The sequence below is a fragment of the Polistes dominula genome, unplaced genomic scaffold (assembly GCF_049000335.1).
Source record: "Polistes dominula isolate Pdom_NZ unplaced genomic scaffold, Pdom_raw_medaka contig_82, whole genome shotgun sequence".
Classification (NCBI taxonomy): Eukaryota; Metazoa; Arthropoda; class Insecta; order Hymenoptera; family Vespidae; genus Polistes; species Polistes dominula.
In genome coordinates, this window is record NW_028301046.1 from 1137340 (window position 1) to 1163618 (window position 26279).

General features: G+C 33.0%; 1 protein-coding gene and 1 long non-coding RNA gene across 4 annotated transcripts in view; one reads left to right on the plus strand and one right to left on the minus strand.

Moving 5' to 3' along the window:
• Positions 1-26279, plus strand: part of SoxN (SRY-box transcription factor soxNeuro) — a 126971-nt gene that overhangs the window by 39621 nt on the left and 61071 nt on the right. The window lies entirely within an intron of this gene.
• Positions 23137-26261, minus strand: LOC149031615 (uncharacterized). Its single transcript, XR_016177527.1, has 3 exons — positions 24796-26261; positions 24662-24710; positions 23137-23503 (listed from the first exon to the last, which is right to left on the minus strand). It is a non-coding gene; the product is annotated as an uncharacterized LOC149031615 (long non-coding RNA).

Here is a 26279-nt window from a genome sequence, read left to right on the forward strand (position 1 = left end):
CACATATATATATATATACTCTTTTACAATAAAGAGATGCATTGGTGTACCCAACGATTCGAGTTTCGTACCTCTACCGTCCAGCAAGAACACACGTGGCTGGCGATTACTCGAGTACCTTTCGAGGATACTCGAGAAGTAGACGTTCTCTCTTTCTCTTTCTCTTTCTCTTTCTCTTTCTCTTTCTCTTTCTCTTTCTCTCTCTCTCTCTCTCTTCTTCTGTATACCTCCAACGTGGACGTTTAAACGTGGATGACGGCGAATCGCCATTCCTGCGGTACGCGAGCTTTCCTCTAATTACTACGCTAGGGAACTTCGTCTCGAGAGAATTTCGTTGGATGGTTTGAAGTGAAATAGAGAAGATAGAAATAAAATGATTCACGATTGATCAATATTTTGTTATTGTATAATACTTTATAGTTGTATACGTGTAATAAATTATTTTCAAGAGGATCATTTATTCACACTACCATCATCAAAATCACATCTATTTATCATAATAGCTATAAATAATTTTTATAATGAACTATCCCATATATAAAAAAAAAAAAAAAAAGAAGAAAAAAAAATAAGTGTATGTTATTGAAAGAAGTATGAATAGAAAGCTTTCTCGACGATGTTTCATGGAATACACGTGCCTCGGATTTAAATTCACACTATTTTATGTTCAAATGGAAGGTGTGAAAATCGAATGGCCGATTTAATGCTTCCCACTCTTTGTCTCACTTTTTCGTATGTATGTATGTATATATGTATGTATGTGTATTCGTAGCAGTGGCACGTTCGTAAGTACGCCATCGTATTCTCTTGCAAAGTACAACAATGAGAGTGGAAAGACGCGAATCCGATTTCGTAGGAATCCCTCGTTCGCGTGTACGAGTCAAACGCGGGCCCAAAAAGGAATCCCGTTGTGGCTGTAAAACCCTTCTTCTCATATATATATGTATATGAATAATGCTACGTGATTGGCGTTAAATTAACCCCAACGTAATTTCACACGGGATCTCATGGAGACTTTGACCATCGCGGTACACGACCCATCTGAATTTAATGTGGTTTGTAGTAGACCTATTTATTGCTTTTGCTTTTGTAAGTATAATCAATATAACGCAAACGTATTATTACGTTTCTTCCGGTATAATTTGACTGAACATTATTATCGTATACATTTTCGATGTTTCGACGAAGACGACAACTACGTTCAAGTCATTTTTTCTCTCCCCCGATATCATCCAACGACATTTCGTGCGAAACTCGTTCCTTGAGATGATAACTCGTGAAGTGTGGTAGCGTGAGTGGTATAACTCATGACGAGTAAAAGATAAAAACAACTAAACTTAACAAAATATTATACCTCCTTATATACATACATTGAAATAATATTTTAAGTGTATACGACACGAGACGAGGTAATTCTTTTACAAATTGGTATAAGTCATTTTTTTGCAAAGGAAAACACTTCATCTCGATAACATCATTTAATTATATATATATATACACACTAGGGGTGCCCCGCCACGCGTTGCTGTGGCTCACAATCAGTCCGAAACACACGTCTTTAATCATGACTCTTTGTTAATAAACAAATAATATTGCGATTATAAATTGAGATATAAACAATCCTATCTTTCAAGTTGGATGTAACTGCACACAGTGTGCAAAATTTGATTAAAATCGGTTCAGTAGTTTAAGAGTCCATTGCGAACAAACAACGTGACGTGACGTAATTTATATATATTAAGACGATGTATATTTCAAATATAAATGATATTTGAAATCGTTCGAATCACCTGGTAATATTTCCGAAGAAATTTTTGATCAAAGAAAATCGCGTAATTCCGGGATATCGGTTACAGAGTTTCTTGAAGTTTAACACAACGTTAACTGTGTTGCTACGAATACCTGCTTGGGTGTACCTCTTTTGATCGTTTAGAAAACCCGTTTAGAGAGAACGACCGAAGGAAAGAGAATGAGAATGAGAAAGAGAAAGAGAATCGGGTCAAGTGCAGGACGATCAACCGTACGATTTATTACCTGCAACGGATCGTATCGTCTACGAACGGATTCTTAAGAGTCGTGCAGGAATTAATTGCTGGTAGCAACCCCTTACTGCTACGTACTTCAATGGTATACACAATTTTTACACACATGGATATGGATTATAAGTATATGCATGTATAAAGCTTACTTCGTATTTTCTCACTCGTACCGAGGAGGATGACGATGATGACGATGACGATGACTACGACAATGACAAGGTAAACAAGAAATATGAGTGTTTTGCGAACTCTAGCGAAGCTTTTTCTCGAGTGGCACACCGGATATTACGGATAATTAATTGGAAATGGTGCTTGTGTGACACTTGTTACTCGTACGGAATCGTTACGACGCAATAAGACGGAAATAAAGTTAACGCGTTTAATATTTCCTTTTCAGGTTTGTTTACTCTTTTCAAAGTAAATATGAAACTAATTTGAACAAATTCAGAAATGAAAAACATACGATGATATTTATATGTGTGTATACCTTATATATATTAGGATATTTGTAAACGTGTATTATAAGTAAGAGAAATGAGATAACGTTTGAACGAATGAATTTTCGAGATTTTCTTAGGAATTGATAAAAATAAAAACAAACTTTTCTTTTTCTTTTTCTTTTTCTTTTGTTGTTGTTGTTGTTGTTGTTTATCTTAATCTGAAATTATTACGGATATCATTTCTGTACTTTGCATCGAAGAACATCTCGAAAAATGGAGATCCTGTTCAAAGCAGGAGAGCAAAACGCTCGGTTAGCCTCCGGAAATCCTGAAGGTGGTTGGTGGTGGTGGTGGTGGTGTCGGCCTTGGTTGCAAGAGAGGAAAGAAACCAACCAAAGAGGTTCGACAAATTGCCGGGGGGGGGGGGGAAAGGGGAAAAGGAAGGAAAGAGTAGTAGTACTGCTGTGTGTTGTACTTCGGGTTCTCGCAGCTTGATAATCGTCCAAGAGGAGGACGTGTTCTCGAGAGTTTTCGACTGTACCCTTCCTTCCTTCCTTCCTTCCATTTTTTTTTTATCCTTTTTTTATTTCTACCACCGAAACGAACGTTTTCAGCATCACCTCCGGGCTAATGTTTTCTGTTTGCTTTTAATTTATGACGTTGCATAATTAGTTCGGTTGAAAGTGAAATACTTTTGTGACACGACTGGTTATTATTTGTTGAGTTGACTGAAACGTCGTTGGTCCTCTGAGAAAAAAGAAACTCTTGGAATTTGTAAATCAATTTTAAACTTCAAATATACATTTCCATAAAAAAAAAACATAAATAAATAAATAAATAATTATTTTTTTTTTATGATTAAAATGTAATTAATACGATACGTTGTAAGTACACGTAAATGTAGGCTTTTTACTTGCTGACACACATATTTTATTATTTTGTTGATTATTGATCAAATTTATGACACATGACAAGACGAATTTTGGGCAGTAGAGAAAAGAAAGAATGAGACAAAATGAGGGTGAGGGTAAAGGTAAAGATGTGCTGATATTTAAGAGGACGCGAAGACGCACATAATGTTCTTGCAATTTGATATCATAAGGTTCCAACGAAGGAAGATAGGAGACTGGCCTGGCCCTTAATGGATCGTCCATTATCTAACATCTAATATTTCTTCTACTCGAGAGATAAATTTTTGGATTACTCCAAGACGTTATCATACTGATCTTAACAGAAAGTTTTCTTTTCTAGTTCTTCTCTATCACTTTTGAAAATATTACTTTTATTCTCTGTATATCAAATCTATCAAATCTTTGATCAATTCGCGAAATTATAAATAATACAATATTGAAAGAATAAATTCATTTTTAATTAATATAATATGTTATTATTAAATTTATATATTAATATATATATATAATATTAATAATAATATAAATATAATATAAATAATATTATTAATATTATAATATTATATTTATAAATGTTATATTAAATTTTTTATAATAATATTATATATATATATATTTTTTTTTGTAATAACTAATTAACTAATTACTAAATATTTATTTTCTATTTTGTGTTTTTATTTTTATTTTTATTTTTATTTTTATTTTTATTTTTATTTTTATTTTAGAAAACTTTGAAATAAAACAAAAATTTTTAGAAGAAAAAACCAATTGTGTAATACTCGATATTTGTTAGGATTTTTTTATGTTCCCTTTACAAATACAAACTCAATGTAAATACTTACAATAAATATGAGATGTATAAACACACATGTGACGATGATGATGATGATGATGATGATGATGATGATGATGATGATGAGGATTGAAGAACAAAAATAGAAGGACATCCTAAGCTAGTGTCAATTTGTAGGGAAAACGAAGTAGCGACATTAGAGATGTTACGACAGGTCTCAAATTTCACGAGTAAATTTCGAAGGGTTTTTTCCACTTCCGTCTTCTATTCGTAACTTTTGCTTCATTTCGATCTTTCGACAATTAAATTCAAACAAAGATTATTTTTCCTTTTTTTTTTTTTTTTAATCTGCTATCTATCTACTCAAATTTCACATATTATATTTTTAATGTTTCGGGTGCTAGAAATATTTTGATCGAATTATTGGATTGTTCAGAAAGTAATTTCGTTTTTTCTTAACACAATTTTGAAATTAGTTAATGCAAATTGGTAAATAACAAGACGTGAGATCGGTGAGAGGTAAAATTTATACAATTTAACTGTTTATACCCACTTGAAAGGCCTAGATTTAACATCAAAGCAAAAATTATCTTCATTTTTGCAAAAGAAAAAATGAAATAACTTTCTTAACACAATCCAATATATCGTGATTGATATGTAAAGAATGTTTTTTCTACAAAACAAAAAATAATTTAAATTACAAATTACAAAGAAAAAAAAAACAAAAAACAAAAACATTTACCGTATAATATTATAAGCGTAGAGAGAGAAAAAAAAATACAAAACAAAAAAAACATAGAAGTATAATTGAGTGTATAATTATTTCTAATATATATATATATTGTATTATTCGTTTTAAATGTATAATTATACAGTAGATACGTTGTTAAATAACGTGTTAATTAAAATCAGCGAATACATCTTATTTGAATAAATAAATAAAAACTAAACTAAAAAAAGAAAAAAATATATCAAACAAACAAATACGATAACGTTTTCATAATTTCGTCTCATTATTTATTATTCATTTAAGAATTTATAATTATATAGAATTGTTCACGTTAATGATTATCTTAATTCTCAGATAATTTGCGAGAGAGTATAATATCAATTGGAAAAGATTCATTTTAAAGTTTACGATGACTCAGGACACACCTCGTTGTCGTCGTCGTCATCGTCATCGTCGTTGTCGTCGTCGTAGTCGTTGTTGTTGTTGTTGTTGTTGTCGTCGTTGAAGAAAAGTGTTAACTGCCCAGTCACGATGCACATGTTCAACCAACGAAACGTGCTATTCCAAGCTTGTATAATATTCTTGCGATATACCGCATACGTTTGCGTCATATATATCCCACCATTTAACTTTTTTATATTAAAAGGTTATTGACACCATTGGCCAAACATTAGTCCTATTCAGATAATACATAAAAAAAAAAAATGTTGCATCTAATTAACGGTACCATTTAATTTAACAAATATTCTTCAAACCCAAATTACGTACTTGCATACACAAATATGTATATATATGACTATAATATAATAATTATTAAGTATGATAAATTATTATTTATCTGTTTTATTAATTATATTGATACTTTTTACTATAATTGATATATTAATTATTATATTATTACTATAATATAATATATTATATTAATATATATATATATAATAAAATAAAATTATATATAATATTATATACTAATATTAATTATTATTTTATATTTACTTTGGTAATAATTAATATTGCTAGTAGTAATATTAATATTATAATATTACTAATAGTATTATATATTATATATTAATATAAAATTATATATAGTATTATATTATATATTAATATAAAATTAAATATAGTATTATATATTACATATGATATAGTATTATATTATATATAATAAATAATAATAAATTTATCTAATTATTACTATATTGATAAAAATAGGAAAAACAAATGTATAGAATTAATTAATATCAAATTTATTATAAAATATTAATATATATATAAATATATGTAAAAAATTGTAATTACTATTATTTCTCTTTATTTTTTTTTTTTTAATGTATGCATATATGTATTTGCAAGATATCATTGATTAATATTTAAAAAACAAATCATCCTAAATGATTATAAAATGTACAATATCTAAAGTAAAAATACTTTCTATAAATTTCATTTGAAATTTCAATTTTTGCACGATATTTACTTGTCTCTCTGCGATTAAATTTATAATACGAAATATGGTAGTTTAGTTTGTGGTAAACAACAAAACGAAGAAATGAAAAAAACAAATTTCTAAAGGAAATATATACGACGACGTTTGGTGTCACATATGTATATATACTACTACTACTACTACTACTACTACTACTACTACTACTACTTCGCATAATTCTATATACGACAGGCATTCGTTTGAATGTTTTCAATGATATCATCGATTTATTTACATTTTGTCGGCAATTGTCAGAAGAACTTATGACCTTTTACGTTCGATTATGTATAAGAATTTGAGTGAAGGTCGTGAAAGAAGAAATGAAGTACCTATCGCATTTTTTTCCTTTTTTTTTTTTTTTTTTTTAATTTCAAAGATATTACGAGTATGTTGTTGGTCTTCTCAAAGTCAGTGTCATCATTTTCAGTTTTTTTTTTTTTTGTAAATAATAATCGTTTTATTTTTGAAAATAATTTCACAGAAAAAATGCTCACAATTCTCAAAATTAGATGAAATAAATAATACCAATGATGTCACATTTAAAAAACGTGTTTTATCCAATGAGAAAGTGTGAGATTAGAAGAAATTATTATTATTATTATTATTATTATTATTATCATAAAGTCACAAAGATTCTCTTCTTGCCGAAAGTTGGGATGACGCGTTTTTTTTTTACCGAACGACGGTTCATTAACATTGGGAAAAAAAAAAAAAAAAAAAAACAAGGTGCCGATCATCGATCTTTGTACTCGAAAGATAGACACGCGTTAAGAAAAGTGAGATTTCCGGTGATAAGGTTCAACAAAATGAAAAAGAGAGAGGTGGTGGTGGTGGTGATGGTGGTGGGTTGGGAGGGAGAGTGGGGAAAAAGGAAGAGGATAAATGTGAGAGGACAGATCCTAAAAAGGGGAAAAGAGAAAGAAGACACTACCGTATGTGATTCCCGTATGTGTCAGAGACAGGAGACACGGTGGGTGCCTCAGCAGCAGCAGCAGCAGCAGCGTGTTTTATTGCGTGTGTGTATGTGTTTTCCTCGCACACTTTTATGAATTTACCTGTCCTCTCTCGTGGAGGGCGTCATCATCGGAGGTATCGTCGGCCACCGTGACTACCGAATCCGAATCTGTGAAACATGTTGGTCGCACGCGACGAAAGAAAGAGACCCAAAACTGAGACCGACAAGTTTCTATATTCCCTTCTCGATATCCACATTACACGTATACATCATATATGTATGAATATGTGAATGTGTGTATGTGTGTGTGTGTGTATATCGAAACTCGTATGTCGTCAGTTTTTCTCGGTTATTTTTACGGGAAGTAAGGGAAAGTTTATACGCACTTGTATACGCACCTGCGTAAGTGACTATATATATATATATATAGGTTAACCTTCGACACCCTATATATCTGTCTACGCATATATCTGTAACTGCACTCTCGGTGTCCATTGTGTAATTGGAACTGGTCATGTTTTCGCAGGAAACGGTATACTAACGCCAACGCGTATGCAGTTACATCGGTTTCCGTAGCCGCACCCAAGCCTAGGTTGGTAGGTTCTATCTCACGAGAGTTTCAGAGTGGGTGATGATCATTCAATCCTTCCTTTTAAAAAAAAGAGAGTAACAGAAAAAAAAAATATATATATATATATATATTTGAACCTTATACACAATGTACGAAACATCGATGATTACCACTACTCTCTTCATCCCTTACATTTATTTGCGAAATAAAATAAAGAAATAAAAATTAGAGAAAGAACGAATAGCAATGGACTATAGGAGAGGAGAGGAGAGAGAGAGAGAGAGAGAGAGTAGTTAGCCGGAGCTCTCTTCGGTGGAATTTCAATGCGGAAAATCTCGGAGGTGAGATGGAATAAACTAGAGCTCGGTGGGTAGAAAGGAGGGGAGGGGGTGAGGGGGAGGGGCATAACTCGAGCGAGCTTGCATTTGCCGGAGCCCACTGCTTTCTGCCGCTATAAATTCATAAACTACAAGTTCGAGATGGGATCCCTTCGTACGTCCTATCTTCTCTTCTCAACCACCACCTCCTCTACCTCCTTCTTGGTTTTGCCGATGGCGCTTCGAGGAGGAGGAGGAGGAGGAGGAGGAGGAACTGTTGGAAAGTTTGCTCGGTTAGCTCACAGCCTCCAGCTAGCAGCTCGCACGATGAGACTTGCTGCTACCACCACTACCACCATCAGAACCACTACCATCAGAACCACCACCTTCACTATCATCATCACCACCACCACCGCCATTGCCACTGCTGTTGCTTCCTTGCCTCCAGGAGAGGCGAGAAACTCGAGTCGGCGCCTCAATAAATTCACGAGTTGTTAGTTACAGTAAGAAACTCCGGTGGTTTTCGCACACCGACCAATCTACCCACCTACCAACCTACCCACCCACTACTCGTTCTGAGTTACTCCCTCTCCCTCTCTCTCTTTTCCTCTCTTCTCTCAAATATTAAATTTACTTTCCTTTCGAATCCAAGAGAAAATCGTCTTTCCGAGATACACCTACTACCTAAATACATATTTTATCTATTTTGGTTTGATTTTTTGTTTGAAATTTTCTTACGACGAAATATTAGTCTTCCTATATTGTATTTTTCATTCTATAAAAAATGTTATACGTTTTTATTATTATTATTATTATTATTATTTTTTTTTCTTTTCTTTTTCCTAGTTACGGAAGCAAGGTAATCATCCGAGATTATTCAAAACGCGTCATCGCAACGTCAACAGACGATGTTAGGGTTTTTTCTTTTTTTAATTTCGAAGAAACGTAGAAAGAGAAAAGAGTATTTGTATATTTTGTTGTTGCTTGTTTCTCCTTTAACCCCTTTACTTTCGTTAGAAATTATTCTTAGAAGTTGATACGCGTGAGACGAAAATCAAGCATGGTGCCACGTGCCACGATGTATTAATTATAAGCGGTAAAACTCGACGATGCGTAAGACGACGATGACGACGACGACGACGACGACGATCGGTAAGGTGGAACGTGCTTACCACGCCGACGTGAAAGACGATTTAACATATAACTTACACGATGAAGAAAAAGAAAAATAAAAGAAAAAGAAGAAGAAGAGGAAGAAGAAGAAGAAGAAGAAGAAGAAGAAGTGCGCGTGCGTTCACTGATTTCTCATTATCCTCAAGAGCTATTAGTTGTTCGTCAAACGTGCTTCTTCTTCGTTTTATTATTATTATTATTCTTTCCTCTTCTTCCTCTTCTTCCTCTTCTTTTTTCTTCTTTGTCCGTTTAACCGCTCGAAGAAAGATTTTCCAAGTATAATAATTGACAACGACATTTTGACTTTTCTTCTATACCATTTCTGATTTGAAGTTTCCGCATTCAGATGGATAATACTTGTGTAAGTAAATAAGTATCTAAAATACTCTGTGAAAAATTTGACAATCAAACTTTGATCAAAATACAAATTTAAAGATATATTTAACCAGTTGACTGTGAAAAAAAAACTTACAAAAATTTACAGAAACTTATAAGAATTCGTTTGTATGTTTCTTATTAACAAAATGATCACAAAGATATGAAGATGTTCCAATAAATAAACAAAACAAAAACATTAAGTTAATTTACCAGATAGAAATCAACAAAAATGATTGGAAACATTTAAAGACCAAGTAGAAGTAGAAGTAGAAGTAGAAGTAGATGTTAATGTTAAGTTTCTCGAGATAAGGAAGAAAAGATGAATAGAGAGGGAGGATGATGATGGTAGTAGTAGCGATGGTAATAGTGGTGGTGATGATACTGATAGGGGTGTAAGGGTACAGAGAGACAAACGAAGGGTTGGTTGGTGGTTAGCACGGGCAAGCAGAAAGGTAGGAATCGTGCGAGGTGTCTCTGACAGCATGGAAATTACTACTCGACGAGACGAGACGACGTATCCTCTATCTTTCTTCATTCCAACCGTCGTCGCCATCGGTCTGTATATTTCTCTCTCTCTTTCCCTTTCTCATACATACATACACAGAGAAGACACATATACATCCTACAAACATTCACCCAATCTCTTACATTCGACTTCTTCCTCTTGGTGCGTCATAAACCCCTGTTTCTGCCGTTTCGCACCCACGGTGTCTCGACTCGCATCGTTTCAACCTATTCTCTCTGACGCGTTTTCTCTCCGTTTACCAACCCCCTCAAAACCTTCTTTGTTTTTCTTCTTCCTTCGTGTCATTCCCTCTTTCCCTCTCTTTCTTTCTTTTCATTCGCGGATTCCACCAACGAGCACGCTTAAAACGGGGAAATTACATTTCGCTTCCTTCGTCGTATCAACCTACCGTGTCTTCTTCTAGCAAGCAGCAGCAGCAGCAGCAGCCAGCAACAACGAAGAGAGTCATTTCTATCGAAACGGACTTCTCTCTTTCTCATTCAACTTTATTAGCGACTATGAGATATCTTCTTCTTCCGTCTCGTCGGAGTTGTCGTTGTCGTTGCTTGCTTTTCACTTAGCTACTACTCTCCTCCCTTAGCCCATCTTTCCACTTGTCGTTTCTCTTGAAAATGCATCGATTATGTCCCAAAGTTTCCGATCTATTTCTTCCCTTTTAAAATAAGATTATAACTTATCATTATTTCAAACATAAATTACGTCACGTTACGTTGTTTGTTCGCAATGGAGTCTTAAACTACTGAACCGATTTTAATCAAATTTTACACACTCTGTGCAGTTTTATCCAACTTGAAAGATAGGATAGTTTATATATCACAATTTTAATTTATATATATATATATATATTATATTTATATTATAAAAAAAATTTTTAAATAAAATAAAATTTAAACTTGCCTATCTATAATTATTTTTAGTTTCATTTGTAATATGTAATATATAATACTACTAATTTTGTAATATAACTAGAAATAATTATATAGATAGGTTTAAATTTGATAATAAAAATTATCGCACTAATCACAAATTTAGAAAAATTCTTAATATTAAAAATATACGATACACACATGACGATAAAATACACATACCTATATATTCAATATAAAAAATAAATTGGATGGAAAAAAGAAAAAAATCAAGGAATAACCTTTGACATCATAGTGTGGAGGGTTGTGAGTTATTAAAACGTATATAGTACACATACATATACATATATCGTGAAAGCACCGGTCGAAATTTTATTTCTGGCATCGAATACAGAGAATACAAAAATCTTTCTCTCTCTCTCTCTCTCTCTCTCTCTTTTTTTTCTTTTTCAACCCCAAAAAAGCAGCAGTACTATTTCGTGGATATCTCTGTAACGGTGTTGTAGGGCTGGGTTCGCGTCGCGTCGCGTCGCGTACGGTACATTGAAAAAAAAAAAAAAAAAAAAAAGAAAAAAAGAAAAAAGAAAAAGGAAAAAAAATTTTTTCTACCGCGGCACAGGCAAGCCCGAAACGTTTTGCGCACCGTCGAACACAAACGTGGGTCGACATGGTCGTGGCTACCGGATTTCACCCCTGACTACACACTCTCTTTCGAGTCGACGATAGTTTCTTCCTTTCTCTCTTTCTCCCTACACCACCACCTCCACCTCCACCTCCAACGCTACCACCATCACCCTTACTCCTCCCTTTCCCTTCGTCGTCTTCCTGGTAGAGCCGTTCGAGCGGTTTCTTGGGTCCGCCATTTGATCCGGTTGACGATAGCCAGTAACCAACAGCTGAGAGAAAGAGAGAAGAGGATCTAAAGGTAAAGGTAAAAAAAAGAACTATAAAGATAAAAAGGTTAAGAAGAAGCCGGTGCGAGTTTAGAAAAAAGGGCCCGACAAGATCACTCATTCTCTCTCTCTCTCTCTCTCTCTCTCTCTTTCTCATGAGTCTTACGATTTATTACAAATGACAGCGGATCGCAACGTGTTTCATATCTCTCCGACGTTTCAACGCGTTTCTCTATATTTTTAAATAAAAAAAAAAAAAAACAAAGATCTGCCGAATATTTTTAAGAGAAGAACAACATTAAAAAAAAATTTATAATATTCAAATTAAATTAATAATAATAGATTAACAAATATAATATATTATATACTTCTATAAAAAAAGAAAAAACAAACCTGTCGAATGGTAGATTATACTCTATAGGAATATATGGTTTGTCTATCCCCATAGACAAATCATGGTTTGCTTATCCAAATATGGGGTACCCAAAAATATGGGTATGTGGGATATATTGGAGAAAAGTTAATTTAACAAATGACTCTTGTTGCGATACTTGTATCTAATGTTTCCTAAATTATTTACATATACATAGATAAAATATTATAAAGTATTGAATTGGTAAGAAATTGGTATTAAGTTGATTGAAAAGCTAAGTACAGAAAAAAAAGAATAGAAAAAAACTAGGCAGACAAACAGACAGACAGGCAGACAGACATACAGACAGACAGATAGATAGATAGAAACGGAGATAAACAAAAGAGTAGAAATAAAAAAAATGTTGGCACGGAAAGGAAGCGTGTTAAAAAAGCACCAGGGGTCAAGCTTTTACCGAGTACACACACGAGTTTGACAAGAGAGAGATAGAGGAGATTTCTCTCTCTCTCTCTCTCTCTCTCATCCCATAGTTGAGAGAAAGGAAACGCCATTGTAAACGCGAGCCCGTTGCGGCTTTAAGCCTAATAGAGAGAGAGTGGGTGTTATAGGAGTGAAAGAGAGGGGGTAAGTGATAGGAACAAGGCCGTCTCTATAGGAAGAGAAGATCGAGAGCGTTATGTGCAGGAAAAGGGCGCATGCGCATTTTAGCAAACGGGGCGAGGCCGGCTTTCGCGGAAGAGAATTCGCACACGCGATGACTGCCGATTCAGTAAACGGGGGATCCTCCTCCTGTTGGGTTCTTACCAAATTTCTTTTTTCTCTGTCCCATGACTTATATATAAATAAAAAAAAAAAAAAAAAAAGAAAAAATTAAACATGGGTTCGTTCAAGATAAAATCATTCTGTCTCTCTCTCTCTAAACCCACCATTTGCATTTGAGCATCGAAACGATCTTAATTCTTATTCGTTATTATTATTCATGAAATTTATTTTATTTTTTATTGTTTTTGTGTTTTGGATTTCAATTATTTATTTTTGACGAGGAAAGTAAAGAAAGAAATTAATTTGATTTTTTTTTTTATATTATTATATTTATATTATATATTATTTTATATTTTATTTATATTATTTATAATATATATATATATATATATATATATATATTTTATAATTAATTACTTTTAATATTGTATTTCGTAGAATATATATAAACGCATATTTATAATATATAGTTATAATAATATATATAATAAAATATATAATATCGTATATTAAATTATACCAACAATAAAAGTAATTAATAATAAAAAAAAATATATAATATAAATAATATAAATATAAATATATATATTTATAGTTCTATATTTACTACGATAATTTTTAATTAAATATTCGTACACATATTATATCATTAATTTTTCTCTTATGTTTCAACGCTACGTAATCTATTTGAATTACACATACATATACATATATATGGATTCAGAAAGATGTCGTAAGTTTATTAGAATAACGTAGAAAGAGACTAAAGTCGTCTCGGTTGGTAAACTTACTCGAGAATGCGTCTACTGGTCGTCTACATCGAACAATTACTTTCCACTTGTCATGCTAATCGTAGGTGCGTGCGTGCTAGGGAACTCTAATCGCATAGCGCGTGACGTTTCTTCCCTTCTTTCTTGCCCTCTCTCTCTTTTATATTATTCGTGCCCTTTTGACGGCGACACACTGTGTCACGAGAAACCCCGTTTTTTCTTTTTACCATTACGTGCGGAAATTTCAATGATTCTTCAAAGATTTCATTTATTAATTCACCCCCTAAGTATATATCACGACTAACACATCTGTATTTATTATTATAATTCATTTATTCTCTTTTTTTTTGTTTAGTTTTGTTTTGTTTTATCATTTAACCAGTTGACTGTGGAATTTAGTTTCAAAAGATTACCCCAAAGGGTGTGAAATTAAAAACAAGCAACGACGTGTATACACGTCGAACACATTTAACTGGTTAACCAAACAGTACAAAAAAATTTAATTGAAATTATAATAATTAAATAATGTAAAAAGTAATAGATAAAATACATTTCGATTAGAATACGAAAATAGAAATGTCATGTTCATTTTGAAAATCCTTTTAACTGGTTATTGATAGAGATAAAAAAAAACTCCAGAACGAAAATATATATATATGTGTGTATACGCGTAAAAAACACGTAGAATATAAACGCATACATAGCCCTACCCCTATTGAAGAAACATCTAAACCAACGCCTTGCATTCGAATTCTCGAAAATCGATTAACCGATGCTCCTTCACGCGTTCTAAGCGAAGGAAGGGAAGGGACGTTCCGGAAGACGAAGATGACGAAGATGTCGACTAAAGTGGTAAGAGAGAGAGAGAAGAAGAAGAAGAAGAAGAAGAGAGAAGTGTGATGATGGTGATGGTGGTAGTGGTAGTAGTAAGGGGTTAGGGAGAGAAGGGTGTATGGTTATATACCTCAGATTTGATTTAAATCTCAGATTATTGTGCCAAGACACGAGGTTCCGAAGTAGACGGGCATTCCTTGATTTCCATACAGGAAGCTTCGTAACGAGAAACCATCGTCCTTCTATATATATATATATATACCTGTCCTTCCTTCTCTTCCTTCTCTTTCTATACTAACATCATTTGAAACGAGAATACTGTGAACGGACTCTCACTTTGCCTTGGTGTACTATTACCTATCTTCTGTTGTGTGTTACAAGATATAAACAAACCAAATCTAGATATAACTATATATATATACATATACACATTCAATTAATGTTATATATATATATTACTACAAATGAAAATTTATTACAAATTTCCAAAGAATATATAACGAAGGAATAATATAAAATATTCCTATATATAAGATAAAAATATTTAGAAATATTAGATTATAAAAAATAAAAGAAAATATTAATATTATATATATATTTTTTTTATTTATATAATATATAATAATATAAATATTCCTAATAATAATATAAAATATTCTTACACTATAAAATTATTTAGAAATATTATATTATAAAATAAAATAAAGTATTAATATTTATATATATATATATAATAATATTTCTATATTCATTAAGAAACAATATTATACATTAAACAATTATCTTTACGTTCAATTTAATATTTACAGATGAAAACACATACACTATTCATTTCAATACTTATAACTATATTATTATCCATTGCATCAATACTAATTTAAATCTACCTCCTCCCCTTCCCTCCCCTTCCCCCCTCCCATACCTGTATGTATATCGTAGGTCAGTTATTTATCGATTTTGAAATAATTTCAAAATGATATGAAAAATATGAAACGAATTCGATATCGAAGGACGGAGTTTGAAGCAACAGGTCTAATTCGTATACCGACCATTAATTTTGACCAAGTAATAAGCATTCCTCTGTTCGTCTATTTCTCTCTCTCTCTCTCTCTCTCTCTTTTCTGTTTCTGTCTGTCTATTTCTCTATTTCTCTTGTATTCTGGTACAGCGTATTCGAGTTTACTGGCGCGTATCAATTTCCTTTTTTTCGCACGACCGGAACGGCTCGTCCATAAATATAAGCGCGTTTGGAGCGTGAAACATCTCCGATCCGGTGTACATTGTGCAATATGGATGCGAACACGTATCCGTGTCGCAGCAAAACGTATGCACATAGAAGTAGTTATCCACCAGCAATATCATATATATATATATATAGATAAATGCGTGTGTGCGTATACGTATACGTATTTATTGTATATCGTAAATGGAGAGTGAGAGAGAGAGTGAGAGAGATAGGTAGATTGTATTATATTATATATACATGTATACAGATTCGAGGTTGTATGCCACCTGTATGTAGAATAGTTAACCTCTTGTACATAGACTCACTCACTCACTCACTCACTCACTCACTGATACTAGACACTAACCTGTAATACCTTTACAAACGTAAGATATACTATTGCAATTAATATTACCACTTTATAGACTCATCTTTCTTTTCTAGTTGTATCCAACAGATCTATCGGATTTTTTTTTTTTTCAATAAAAATATTTTGTTCTATTAATTATTGTCATGTTTTATTAAATTAAATAATACTTAAATTTTGTTCAATCATTTAATAGTTAAACGTGTAGATGGGAAATTGATCAAAATTTAAATTCATATGTATAAAAATCTGAATATCCATTATACCTATTGAATTAAACGATACGGAAAGATAAAATATCATGACGAATCTTAATAATGTGGGGAACGATATTTACAATTATACATTAGTCACGCTTGATTAAAATAAACCCGTGAAGTGTGTTACATAATAATTTCACAATATGCTCTTGTTATTGAACACACACACATACACATATAGGTATATGTGTCCATAATTATGAAAGTGGTCTCTAAGTCAAAATTAATAAAAAAATAAAAAATAAAAATCACTTTATCAATTATTACGCGCTACATTATTATAAACTAAATAAATTCAATGTTATTTGACAAACGATATTATCCAAAAATTAAATCGTACAAATAAATAAAAATTTGTTATTTCAATATTTTCATAGAATTCATCTAACGTTCAAGTAATAAATCTTTAAATATCTCGAAACAAGAGAGATACATGACTTACTTAGATCACTTTCATAATTATGGGCATATACATTGTATTAAAAAAAAAAAAATGTTTCTACCAAAAATTCTTCCAAATAATAATTGATAGAATAAAAGATTGTAGAATAAAAGATGGTCCTTCTGGATGATGCCGCATGCGCGCATGACTTGGCCGGTCAAAAATCTAGCCTTGCTTATGCGACGACCAGGTGTGGTCGTTGAGAGGAAAGAAGGGAGAGTGGAGAGGGGGGGAGAGAGAGAAACTCTCTTCTGGGTTTCCCCCTCCGTCATAGCTCCGTCATCTCTTTTTTTTTTTTCTTTCCTCTCACTCACTCGATTCGTTCGTTCGTTCGTTCGTTCTCTTCGTTTCGAACGTTACTACATTGATGTTATGGTCGGTGAAGTAGATGTAGAGAAGGTGAGAGAGAGAGGGGGGGTAGGGGGTAGGGGGGGGGGTATTTGAAGCAGAAGCGAACGCGTCTACCTGGTTTTGCTGTTCGTACCAGGGACTCGTTGGGATCACGTTTGGACCTAACTTGGACCGTAGGGTATATATATATATATATATATATAAGCTTTAGGGCGCCCAACTGTCTGCCATGTTACGAACCTTTTACCTTTCGGTCTCGGTCACGGCAAACTACCAAGCACCGATATTTTCCTGGATTTACTAAAAGGAAAGAGAAGAGGAGGGGGACGAGAGGGGGGAGGGTGAACAGATAGTTTCGGTACCTGACTGTTGGAAGAACCCATCAGTTCAGGAGCATTCGGTTTTTCGACAAAATATTATTCCTAGATATTTATTCTTGATGTTTTCAACGTTTAAAATATTTGTTAACTGTTTCATTGGTCAATTTGATACTATTATTATAATATGTTATAGAATAATAAACGTAAATATTTGTCTATTGTATGTTAATTCAATGTATATATATGTATATTATATGTCAATTATATTTTCCAATTAAATCATAGAAATGTTTATAAATTTGTACAGTTTATATAGAAACAAAGAAAACTAAACTTCGAAATAATTGAATTGTAATACAGTGCCATCTATTGAAAGAACCTTACAGAACCTAATAAAAAAAAAAAAAATTGCTATAAAAATTGTGCTATGTGCTAAGTTGGACAAAAATCACGTGAAATCAAATAAATGTCATGAAGATAAGTTGAAGTAATTTTGGAATTATTATTTGGACAAACATATTGTGACACACTGAATTTTGATATAATAGAATTTTTGATTAATTAATATAATTATTTTTGTTTCATTCGCGGTTTCATCGTTCTTCCGTTTAACGATTTTCAAATGACATCCCAACTCTAAAGAAGTTTTCACATCAAAAAAGAAAATCTGTTGGTTACGTGTCGTTAAGTTAAAGAAATTTAACGTTTCGCGAACGGTACCACCGGTTAATACACGGTGTCACACGTGTAAAGGAACGCGTCAAGGTGTCGGCAAATACGAGCGAGTGCAGATAACCTCGGGGTAAACGTGTAAACTCGACTACTAGTGTTACGAAAGCAAGCAGCAAGGTCTGGGTGGAGAATCTCCTCTGTTGTCCGTGTTAATATTTGAACAACGTAGTTTCGTACCTCCTAGCCGGTACGAAAGAGCTGGCCGAAGTGCGACTCTGACACACGCGAAGAGAGATAATATGTGTATGTGTGTATATATGTGTGTGTGTGATAGAGAATTCAAAGATGCCGTAACATCTTGTTTTTTTTTTATTTTTCTTCCTTTTTTTTTTTTTTAGCAAATAACAAGTACCGTTCGCCCTTTTCCTTAAACAATGTACGAATCATTAGTTAATTCATTTATTAATTAAAATGAACAATTGAATTTGGAATTAAATTGTAAATGTTTACATGAATGTTTTTCGTCTCTTCAGTGTTGTTGTCTTTTTTTCTTCTGTTAGAAAATTCGTAGAAACATTTGGGAATCTATGGGAGTTTACTGTTAACCTTGAAATTCTAGGAAAAAAAGATTATCCCTCTTTCCCCTCATGTCAGTTTGATGAAAAAGGAAAGTTCGCAGCGGATATTCTTTACAATAGTAAAAATACCTGAACTATACTTTTTACTCTAGCTGTGAATGGTAGGTGGTATAGGTTTGATTCAAAAGAAAGAAACAAGTTTACGATTTTCTCGTTCATGCATTTAAAAAATGTTCTTTTCTATTGGTTGGTTTTTTTTTATGATGTTGTTGTTGTTGTCGTCTTGGGTCAGGTCAGAAACTAAAATCTTTTTTCATTGCTACGAAAAAGAAGAAGAATAAGAAGAAGAAGACCTAATTTAAATCATTGCAAAATATTCATGCTGTTAATTTACCATCCAACATCACACTTCTTGTATTTAATAATTATTAATTATATATTAATAATAATTAAAATGTTATAAATATTTTGTTAAAATTGAAGATTCAGTGGGAATATTTTGTCAGGTTTCGTTGTAGGGTCCTCCTTCGTTTGGCCACTTGTACCACCCACTAAACATCCCCACTGTTCTCGTAGAAGAAATGAATAAGAGAGAGAGAGAAAGAGAGAGATTATTTCCTATTAATATGCATTACGGTAGGAGTCGACAAAAGGACCAAGAGAAGAGAAGAGAGAGAGAGAGAGAGAGAGAGAGAGATAGAGGAGCCCTAGTACTGTGATGTAAATAAACTTAGGCTCCCGGATACCTTCCAACTCGCCTTGGATACACTTCTTTTGTAATTGCGCTTTGGGTTCCTTTGTCTCCAAGTTAATACGCGGCTTGCTACGCCAACTGTCCGGTAAACATTTTTCATTTTTCCCCCTCATTTTCCTTCCACCACCCACTTTTATCGTCGTCTCAGTTCAAGCTCAGTCTCTTAAAGTTTCTCTCCCCCGAATATTCGCACTTTTATTTCCGTAATTAACCTTTCTTTCTTGTTTTGTTTTTTTGTTTTGGCTACTTACATCCTAAATTATTATTCCTCTTAGGACAGGAAAAGGGTAGTTCATTTTATTATTATTTTTTTATTAACATAGATAATAAGTTACATGATCAAATATATTTTTATAAACTTATTTGAAAAGTTGGTTAAAGTAATGATTATAATAAAGATGAGATTTTGTTGTTGCACCCTTTTTTCTTTTTTGGTATGAAATACTCGTGTTATGTCTATGTAATAATAGAGTAGTTGTAGTGGTAGCAACTTTGATCTTTTGACGTGTTTCGTTGTGATCTTAGTTTTTTTTTAAATTATTAAAAATTATTATAATTAAAATTATTAAAATTTTAATTATTACAAATCTTTAAATTATTATTCCCCTTACAACAGGAAAGGGTAGTTTATTTTATGATTTTTTATTAACACAGATAACAAATTACCTAACCAAATATATTTTAACAAACTTATTTGAAAAGTTGGTTAAAAAAAAAATAAGATTTTGTTGTACACCCTTCGTTTGTATTCAAACTACTCGTGTCATCCCTATATAACAATAGTAGTAGTAGTATTAGTGGTAACAACTTTGATCTTTTGACGTCTTTATAACGTTGTCCTCTTTGTGAATCCACGTGACCGCACTTAGTCGTGTCTTAAACTATGCGCGAGCAGGCATTTATAAACAAATTTAAGAATCGTATATCACGGTCATTGTATCATCCTCGTGTGTTAGGATGATGTCGTTTTATTTCCCCTTCGTATAATAAGAGTTGACAATGGCCCTATAAAAGGATCCTATCGCTTACGACAATGAATGAATGGAGGAAAATGTAAAAAGGAATAAAAAGAAGAAGAAGAAGAAGAAGAAGAAGAAGAAGAAAAAAGAGTGTACCTTACCTATGAAGGTGTGTATACCAACCAACCATTCTTACGTACTTTCAATCGATCGGCATTAGAATAAATCCACCTGCGTGTTGTTGCTTTTAAAAGAGTGAGTAGTACCAACATAAGTAAAATTGAGAAAGACAGAGAGAGAGAAAGATAGAGAGATAAGGTAGTGGTAAGGGATCGAACGGGAATAAGTCGAAGGGTCGAAGGAATAGAATAAGGAAGAAAGAAAAAAAGAAAAGGGTGGTAAAAAAAAAAAAAAAAGAAAGAAGGAAGAAGTACCTTGAATATTTGCCGATGCTTTTCTCTGTAAAAGTACGTACGAGGGTGAAAATCATTTTCTTTCGACTTTTCTCAGAAATAAAGGGGGATGGGGGTGTACGTATCAATCGGGGAAGGAAGGAAGGAAGGAAGGTAGGGTGAGTATATTTCTGTGGCGTTTCGTTTCGTGATTTAGCTAAATGCGATGGTGGATAGCAGTTTTGTGGTCTCACTCTAATAGAGTGGAAAAAAGGGAACAAAAATATGAAAGAGAGAAAGAGACAGAGAGAAGGTATGCATATAAAAAGAAAGAGAGAGTTAGTCAAGATGTAGAGTAGATAAATGGTGGGTAAGGGGTAAAAAGGAAAATCGTTGAGAACCGAGAGGGTTGGTGGGTGGGTGGGTGGATCGAAAGGCAAGAGGATACTCGAAAATTTTCGAACTACCTCAAGCAACCAACCAACCGACCGACCAACCAACCAACCAACCAACCATCCAAACCATCTAACCCATCTAACCAACCAACCGAAGGCTTGAGGCATTCCTGTCTTGTATATTTTCAATGACGATAGACGACGACGCCTCCTCCTCGCACTTATTTCTCGATCAATTTCTATCTCTTTCTTTCTTTCTTTCTTTCTTATTTCTTCTTCTTCTTCTTCTTCACTTTGCTATTCGGAAGTAGCTTCGATTCAGAACGTTTTCGTCAAAAGTGGTAGAGCTTTGTGGAAAAATACGGTGATCGAAGAAAATGCTCTTTTCAAATTGCGAATCGACTATCGACGATATCTATCCCGAAAAGGAAAAAGAAGAAGAAGAAGATTTTTTATTCTTTTTTCAAAAAGTTAAAGAAGAAATGGAGGTTAATCGAGAGGATACCTATGAAAAACGGATGCTATCTTTTTTACAATAACCATTTACATACATATTACATTACAACCATATTACAATAACCATTTGACAAGCGTAATATTAGAATAATATTAAAATCATGAAAAAATACCATAATATTAAAATTAATAAATAAATAATCGTTGAGAATATTATTTCGTTTAATACCATCGGTGTGTGGTGACACTAGTTTTCGCGATCGTTAAACCATGAAGGTTTAACTGAAATCTCGGGCATACTTGGGCCCCTTGCTCTCTCTCTCACTCTGTCCCCTTCTCCCCTCCCTCTCTCAAACGCCCATCACTTCTCTCTTCACTTCAGTTCGGTCTGACAGGCCCGATATCCTGCAAGCACAGGACCCTATGGTGTAGCTGCTGCTAGTTTCCCTCCCCTTTTCATCCCCTGCCGACTAGCGGGGACCGTAACCGTGCAGCTGCGTCTCCACTCGGCCAGGTGTGTTCTCTCGCAACGTTGCCGCAAGGGTACGTGTTCTCTTTCTCTCTCTCTCTCTCTCTCTTTCCTTTCCTCTCCTCTCCTATCCTATCCTCTTCTCGTTTACGATTCGCTGAACAACCCTCGGTTGAAACGAAATGTCGACTCTACGTAGACGACTGGTGAACTAAACGCGTTAGAAAAGTACGACGTACTTATTGCTCAACGCCACGCATGTGGTACACACACTCGACTCGTTGTTGTTAACCTACCCGATGGTTTGATGGAACTCTTGCCCAGTTGCATTATTATATACTTTGTTTGATTTTATTTTTATATTCTTTTGTTTTAATTTGTTTATTTGTTTGTTAGTTGGTTTTTTTTCCCCTAATAAATTGTAGCGTCAAATTTGATGGTCTTGCAAATACAATATATATATATATATATATGATTCTATTTGTATTTGTTAAATATTTATTATTATATAATAATAATTTATATATAATTTATATAATTTTATATATAAAATATTATATTATTTATATATATAATATTATATAATATATTTATATATATTAATATTATATAATTTATTATATTATTATATAATAAATTATTACTTAAATATCAAATAAATTTTAATCTTCGTTACTTATTACGTTCCTCACTTCAGATACTTTTTATCATCTCGAATTAATCTATCAAACAATCAATTGGATTTATGTAAGACGAATTTGGTTGATTCAATACGTAAAAAATACTGTGAGAAAATCGATCGAATGGATTTTGTTGCAAAAAAAAAAAAGGAAAAAAAAGGATACTGCGAAATATCATTTTGTCGTAGGTAACACAGTCTGGGCTTGTGGAATCGACGGATAGAAAATTGCGGAAACGAGAAACCGGCGATATCATTGATAAGAACGACGACCGTGCAACGTTCTCTCATTGCCTCAATTTCCACTTCCACTTCCACTTCCACCACTTCCACTTCCGTTAGTGATCGCTTTTTTCTCATAGGTCGAGGCCTGTAAAAATGAAGAAACAATTTTCATATCTCATATCATTTCTTTCATTTGTCTTAATCATTCTTTTATTATTATTATATTTAACTTCTTTTTTGCAATACTTAAATAATTCAAGCACATTTTCGATTAACCCTTTGAGTGTTGAATACTTTTAATTAAAAATATTTTTAGGAACGTTATAATTTATTAATAATTACAGTTAATTAATTAATTAATATAAATATTACATTAATTTACAATTATATTATCAAAAACGTATATGCGTGTCAATAGACTTAATACACTTTGGTAATTTTTGTCAAACGCATATACACGTCCATAGCACTCTCTAAGGGTTACTTTCAAATAAATCTATCTAATACATAAATAAAAAAAAAATATATTAATTAAATCTTAGATAATAATTTGACTGAAATTAATAAAAGTAATGACAGACAAAAGATAAAATACAAAACGACAAGGAAGAAAAATGATCTATAGATCCAAAGCGTCACGATCTATGGCGTTCAAGTGAGTTCACCATATATATATATGTATATTATATATGTGTATGTGTATGTGTCGTCTGAAAACGGAAGCCGGAGTTCCCCGGTCGTTATGTATCGGGAGAGTTAGAGAGGGGAGAAGCCTACCGGAACGCCGGAACCGGAAGGGTGCGGAACCTGCACGACCGACGTGCCGGACGGTACTGGCTCGCACTGATTACTCCCTGATGAAACGTACCGGCTCGTTGACTTTACCAGGGTCATCAGAAGTACGATCGATAAAACACGAATAGAAAACACCGATCGGATTCTCCTAAGCGGGAACTGATCGTAATTACTTACGTTGCAAAATAGTCCTACGTTTTTTTTCTCGTTTAGACTTTTACCTTTTATTTTTATTTTTTTCTTTTTTTTTTTACTACATTACTAGATAGATTAATTAGCGATTTAATTATTTTCTATTTTTCTTATTGTTCTTTTTCTTTTTTCAAAATAAAATAATTAAACGTTCTCTGACGTCCGTATATTTAAACGAATGTAGTATAATTTATTATAAAACATGTCTTCTTTCTTGTTTTTTATTATTATAAATTATTACATATACATGTAAATGTTACTAATAAGCAAAAGAAAGTATTAATTTAACATATTAATAATTATTTCATGTATTTACCTGTATTACCTGTATTGAAACATGTTCAAGATAGAACCGGTTAGAACATCTAACGAAAAGAAATCGTATGCATTATCATCGATGATATAAGTAAAAGAATAAAAAAAGAAGATCATTGATGAAAGTACATTTACCTGTATCATCGTCATCATCGTCATCATCGTCATCGTCATCTTCGTCGTTCGGTGCGAACGTTCGTTCGGTGACTAATGACCTCGAGGTTTAGACAAAACGTCGTATCGGCAAGCAGGAGGAAATTGCCCGGCAACCTACCGCATTGCGACCAGGGGCCCTCTCTACCTCTCCCTCCTAAACAAGAGGTCCCCATTAAGCCAAATGACTCGAGGCAGCGAGCCACTCGTGATTAAAAGGGCGATTTGTTATGCGGATACCGGGCTAGGCCGCGGCAACTTCTATATATATATATATAAATGTGTGTGTGTGTGTATGTGTTATAGGTACATGGTTACACGTCATTACGTCTGTGCCAATAAACAAGCAAGCCAGTTTCCACGCCTTCGATCCGTCAAACGAAACATTTTTAATCATCTTATTATTAATCTTTTCCACTAACGAGTCTCGTTGGATTTCGTCAATGGATATTTCATTTTTGTTTTTTATTTTTTATTTTTTTTTTTTGGATAAGTTCTACTACCCATACTTCTCACAAATTCCACGAAACGAATATTATCATTTTTTATGATTCAACCCTTTTACTTTCGTAATATCCGCTTTTCGTAATTGTCCAACAGGAAGAAGATTGAGAGACACCAAGACACACGTCACACACGAAGTACATTTAATTTATACAAATGTAATAACCGATATGTTAGTAAGTTTGTTTCTTCCTCCCCTCCCTTTACACTCATTTCGATTACCTTTATTTTCAACATTTACCGCTGTCCTTTGCGAAAAAAACAAAATCACGACGAATTTCCTGTCAGTCCCTATGGGAATTTTTCTTCATTGAGTGAGAAAGAGAGCAGGTGAAAGTGGGGTGTAAATATACGTGAATCTTTCTCTCTCTCTCTCTCTCTCTCTCTCTTTATCTATCTTTCCGTTTCCATGTGTTTTTTCTTATTGTTGTTGTTGTTGTTTCTTTTCTTATGGGAAATTTATGAACGGTACACACCTGCCGAAATGAACGAATTCAATTGAAGTGTACGAACATATGTATGTGTATTATATGTCGTGATTCGAATCGGTGTTTAACGACGTTAAGGTTGTGGGAACTAGTTGGTTATGGGTGGGACGACCACCACACCGCTTAAATACAGTGATTACAACGTCAGAAACACGATACAAGCACGTTTGCAAGAAAATTGGTACTTTCCATGTCCCTTTTTTCACCCACCTCCTACGATTAACGTTTGTCGTTCATACGCAAATCTTATATGCTCGAATAAACTTATATATTATTTGTTTAATATTTATTTTTTTTTTTTAAATATATAGAAATGTGGGTCAAATAGAATTCAGTTTAATTTCATTTGTTTATTTCAAGTTGTTCTACTTTATCTAGTTTAATTATTTATTGTTATTTTATTTTGTTAGAATTAATATTGTTTTCAATGTTTGTTGTTTTATATTGTATAATTTTTACCAATAAAATGGTCAC